Source organism: Lissotriton vulgaris, chromosome 1_1, assembly GCF_964263255.1.
Source record: "Lissotriton vulgaris chromosome 1_1, aLisVul1.2, whole genome shotgun sequence".
Taxonomy (NCBI): domain Eukaryota; kingdom Metazoa; phylum Chordata; class Amphibia; order Caudata; family Salamandridae; genus Lissotriton; species Lissotriton vulgaris.
Genome location: NC_141685.1, coordinates 143,201,435 through 143,207,434, shown reverse-complemented (window position 1 = coordinate 143,207,434; position 6,000 = coordinate 143,201,435).

Genomic DNA, 6,000 nt, shown 5'->3' with positions numbered 1-6,000 from the left:
CAGGAACACTGGCTTCGGCCACCTGCAATAGGATCGGTCCTCGATGAGTCACCAATGTTCGGTAGAGCTCCTCCAGAGGGAACACCCGGCCAGATAGGGGCACCAGGGGATCCGCGCCACAGATGACAAAATGGCGGGCCAGTCCAGTCACAAAGGGCCGCTCTGAGCCCAGCCAAAATTGCAACGGCTGGCGCGTCCCGCAGGAAGGGAGAGCTGTGCAAAAGCAAGGGTGTAGGAGACGGCCTCAAGCGGCACTGAAGGAGGGCTGCGTCACCGTCGCCGTGAAGACAAGATGGCGGTAGGGCGGGCCGGGTAGATCGTCCAGGCTCGGCAATGCCACCAGGGCCACTCTAAGAGCCAGGTATACAGAGGAAAGTTCCATTCAAAGCCGCCCGGCTAGAGAAGAGAAACAGTAGACCAGGCTTCAATCCTAAGCATTGTCGCCAACTGGCCACGGGGCCGGGGCCCGCACAACGTGAGAGGCCACCACCGCAAGTCCATGCACCGCCACGATCACACGGCAGGGACCTCGCTCAGCGATGTCACACAGCAGTTGTCCCTCCGACAATCCCCGTCGAGTACCGGGGCGAGCTCCACTCCAGATCGCTAGACATCAGCACCAGGCCCCAGCCGAGGCACCTGGACAGCGCCCCGCTCTGCTCCGCCTCCAAGGTGCTCCACCGTCCGGTTATCGGTCTCCTAGCGTGCTTCCGCTGGAGCGATCGGGGCCAAAGTAGCATCAATGTGTGCCCCAGGGTCTCCGCCACCCGTCTCTCAGCCGCTGAGCTTCAGCGGGGGGAGAGAAGCTGATGAAAAAGGGCTCAGGCCTAGTGGGGCCGGAGGAGCTGCGGGAAGAAGCGTCCGCTCACCCCGCCATCTTGGCCACGCCCCCCTATGGTGGTTTTTAAAAGATTTTTGTCTCTGTGGGTTAGAGTAGTGAGTATCGCGGTCTTTAGCCCTCGGGGCAGCCAGTACTTTCGGAGCTGATACAGATGGAGCCGGCAAGTCGTTTGCACTTCCCGCTACACTGTTGACGTTGGTGGTTACAGGGACCTTGTACCGGGGTTTTGGGACAGGTTTAATAGCCGGAGGTACTGGTGGAGTGACAACAGCTACTGAAGGAATGTTGGTCGCAGCAGGTTGGCTAGTTGGTTTATTACCAGGCATAGTCAGGGTGGCAAGATTTAGAATGCTTTTTTCAGTCTCAAGGAGCTGGGTTTCTATCCGGGAAAGTCTGAGTTCTAAAGGGGTGAGCAGTTTTTTCAACGTTTCCCACACAATCGTTAAAAATTCCACATCCTTTCCTTCAATCATACAAAGTGGTACCCCACCATTCTCACTTTCAATTACGAGGTTCTCGTATTCCCCTATCGACTTCACTGGGCTAGATTCAGGAACTGGGGGGCAACTATTCATGACGGGATAGAGTATGTGGGATGACTGGGCTAGTACCTGAGAGGGTAACTGGGTCTTTGCAACCTTAGCCTTTTTCCTGGAATAGGCAGTAGCGCTTTCATTTTTGGTTGGAGCCCTTTGGGGGGTTAGGGGAGATTCTCGCACTCATGGCCTTACAATTGGCAATTGATGGTGTTTCCAAGGGGGGCCCGTCTACCCCTCCCACCCTGGGCAGTGATGTGGGGGCTTCATGTGGAGACCCGACCTTCTCTACTAAGGCTAAAGGAAGCGAAACTGGTGGGTGGTGGATAACTACCTGTGTTAGATTTGATGGTGGACACATTGTGCGGTCCGGTGTTTTAGCAAAAGCAAAGTGACCCAAAGAGGATTTCTTGGCATTGGCCATCTCCTGGGATAGCCTTCTAGCTGCATCGAGTTCAATGGAGACCCTATGCTGCATCTTAGTGATCTCCATGTCTATAGCAGTGTCCGTTCTAGTGATAAAGTCATCAAGTGTTCCATTTTGCAACTTCCCCTTAGCTGCCCTGCTTCTGTACTCACGTGTGGCCATTGCGCTTAGTCCTCTGCGTGCGCCACTAACAAATGTAGATTCAGCAACAATAGAAATAAGGTCAGGGAGTGTAGCCCGGACCGGACTCTCCCGTACTCGAACGGCCTCAAACGGCCCGCTCTTTGCCCCGAGCTCCGTCCCGCGCGCGTCCCGCGTCGCGGTGGAGAGTGCGCCTGTAAAGTACGTGGAGGCTGGGGGCGTGGCCGCCGGGGAAAGAGGGACCAGCTATGCAAAGTGGAGGATGCTGGTCCTCGCAGTCCCCCGGTAGGCTCCACGTGCAGTATTCTACCCAAAGTCCTCTACCTGGGCTGTGAGTTGCTGGGAGCGAGTGTGGAGTCCGCCGACTGCGGAGCCGCTCACACCAGCTGTGAGAGCCTCAGGGAGCGGGTAAAAACAGCCGTGCAAACAAAGTCCTCGTGGCAGCAGTGATGGTCAGATTGGATCAGTGAGCGGCACCCGCGAAGCGGGTGTCGCGAAAAGTTATTGGAGCTTGAAAAGCCTCAAGGTGCAGGGAAGAATCAGGCAATCCGGAACAATCCTCGTGGCCAAAGAGAGATTTGCTCAGTGAGCGGCACATTACTAACAACCCTAATTGGTGGTAATTCTTTTAGACAGGCAGATCTCATTGGGATCAACGCAGATATGTAGAACCAACTTATGAGCGAGTCCCCTTTCATCAAGACATAGATTTTACCAGGGATGACTCTCATTTTGAAGTCAATTGTGCCCCAGAAATAACCCAACAACTCAATAGTCACCCCACCTTAACCTTTTGGTCTAATGTCTGGCTTCAACAGGGTGACTTTGCCCAGCAGATTACGCTCATAAAATGTTTTGGGGACTAGCGTTACCTTCGCCCCAGAGTCGAAGAGCATGTTCACGGGAGCATCATTGATCAAAACTAGATCCTGAGGGAAATCATCAGCATTTCCTGTGACTGGGAGAATATTGATTTCTTCCAATTCTTCTTCATAAAGATCAACTTCCCTGACTTTTTTATGCCTGTGCCCTTTCTGCAGTTCTTTGAGACATGACCTTTTCTCTCACACATTTTGCACATGGCCTTCCAGCATGGGCAGTCTTTAAAGTTGGCCATATGGCCTGGTTGCCACACCTGAAGCACTTCCCCTGAAAATTGTTTGTATTAAAGGGCTTTGAAGTGGTGCTTGATTTGGGTTTAACAAATCTATCCACCACCACCTTGACATTAATGTTCTCCTTTTTATCACCTGAACTGTCTTTGCGTATAATATTAACACACGCTTTTGAATGCTTGTGACTTTTGGCTATGGTCAGCACTTCTTGAAGCGATGGCGTGCCTTTTTGCCACAGGGCGTCTCTCTTTTTATCGAGGACTCATCCCAATATGAACTGCTCTCTTAAGAGCTCATCTAAAGCTGCACCAAAATTGCACGTGGAAGCCAATTTGCGCAAGGTAGTTATGTACTGTTCTACCGACTCATCCTGCCATTGCATCCTTCTCCCGAAGTGATATCGTTCAAGGAAAGTACTCACTTTGGTGAGGTAGTGAAAGTCCAACTTTTTGATGCAGATCATGTATTCATTAAGAGTGGCAGAGTCACTATCAGAGAGTTCAGGAAGGTGTTCAACGACTTCTTGTCCCTCAGAACTGAAGGAAGTGGCCCTTAGGGGCCACCCGGGTTACTAAGAACCACCTGCTATGCCTTCCCAGGAATGAAGAGTCGGTCAGACAGTAGAGAATATAAACAGGATTTATTATCAGTTCTCGGCAGAGAGAGATCCGGTCAGACCTGAACCCTAAGATGGTTGCTGAGTGGACTGCCTTCCAAACTGGTTACAGTAGGTAAAGAAGCTTCCCAGCCATCTCCAACCCCGCCCACCATGGAAATGTACTGGCTCGAGCTGGACCCGAACAATGGGGGTACAGAGAGATGCGCTACTACTTGCGAGATGGGTACACCTTATCGGCAACTCACGGTTATCGTGCTGGGCCTCAGCGTCTCTAAACGTGGGAGCAGAGCTACACGCTCAGTTTGGTATTTGAAGGGAGAGAACCTTATTCATTAGCAAGTCGAGAAACAACCTTGGACATAAAAGAAAATAACAGTGAAATACAGTGTTCAGCTGAGGCAAGCAATTCTGGATACATGGGCCTAATGCTGGTGCAGCCTATGCAGTCTAAATAAGGATTACAAAATACAAAATGGAGTCACACTTGCTAACTGAGACTTGCACATTACGGGGATAACTCAACGGGTTGCATACAAATGTGGTAGCGGCAACTAACTTAGCCATATAATGCTAATCTATTATAGCACAGTTCAAGGATAGTAAGGGATTTTTCAGACTAACAGACCCTCCTTTTAGCATTATATGCTAATTAGCTTTATTTGGCTATCCGGTAGGGTCTTTACAATGATAAGGGGAAAAGGATATAGTTATCTATCCATAGTAAATGTGAAAAGAAAGCGAATGCAAACATCATAAATTGTAATCAATATTCGAAGACTCCCTCGTCGATTAACATTATTGACTGTATTTCTTGCATCATCATGAGAGTGTGCTTATTATTACTTTTTGGTAGTGAGACACTGGGAATGAGTCTGCTTATGCAATACGTGCAGCAAGCTGGGTGGCAATTTATGCATAGACAGCATGTGAAAACAAACCCTGCAATAGCTATCAGGAACAGGAGTATTTTCCAACCCCATAATGTCAATATTCCCCAGAGCCATCCCGAGAGGGAACAGGTACCATTGTCTTCGTGAATTTCTGAAGCCAGTCTATACAATTTCTGCATTGCAGACTTTACAGTCGGGGCACTGACATGTATGTACACGCAGCAGCTGCTGCTGACGATGACATGGCAGGCTCCACCCCTGTCAGCTAAGATAAAATCTAAAACCATCCGATTTTGAAGTGAGACACGTCTCGTAGCTTGGAGCTCAACTGTAATATTAGTCAGTATACCTGCGGTGGTGTTAAAGACTCCCTCATCTATTCTAGTCAGGCTTCGGATATTGCGGGAATTGAACATCGGACCCCAAAACAGTATGATACCCTTCATTATGTCAGTAAACTGCTGCAATTTCTTTTTTAGCTTTTTTAGTTGGCCAGTATTATCCACAGGAGTGGGAGATCACCGGCTGGACTAGGAGACTGAGCTGAGCTAGTCTGTTGTTGAGTTGTCCCATGTCTAACTTTAGAGCTTTGTGACATAGCACACCAGCTTGGCTGTCTACTAGTTGAACACTGGGGTGCATCTGTGTAGCGAGTGCATGGATGGTGCGCCAAAGCCTGTTAACATTCTTTCACTCCTGGACCATGCCCAGCACGTGAAACACTCTCTTAAAAACATCTCTTAAGTTAAATGGCTCTGTCCAGAAGTCCTACACCTCGGCTGCCCTCCACTCTTTCATCCATAAAGGTAGGCCCGGTTCTGACATTTATTCACCTGCTCCACACATGCATTGCCCTGCTATCAACATTCCTTTTCCAGCCGGAGGCCTGTGAACAAGATTTTCAAACCATGTATTTCCCATGACTTTTCATGGATCTCTCCTCCTACTCATGCTTTTCATCATCACCTGTACAAACCACTGTGGCCACATTTAATGGAACAATACTGAGGTGCGCTCATTCTTTCCACAAGATGGAGAATGCTCCCCAACAGTGCACGCTGCACATAACACCTAATAAATGCCTTCTGCGACTCTCACACATGCCCGACAAGTACACAGCCCATACCCAGCTTTTACAAAGGCCCACATGCTTAGAACTGCTTTACAAATACACAAAATGCCCAAGGCACAGCTCCACAATGTAAAATAAAAAGAATTCTCAGTGTGAAACACACCAACAAATGATACAAAGCGTGCTGCATGCCACAAGGGTCTTTATTATATCACTGCTTCATCCAGCAGCACAGCTTAATGGCACCAAACCGTTCTTCCTTGGAAAAAGGTGCTATGCATGTGGTGTTTGTACAGCACAAACCTAACCTAAAAGCAGCTGAGCTCCCTATCGGTCCAAGGCAGGGACAGAGTCAACGA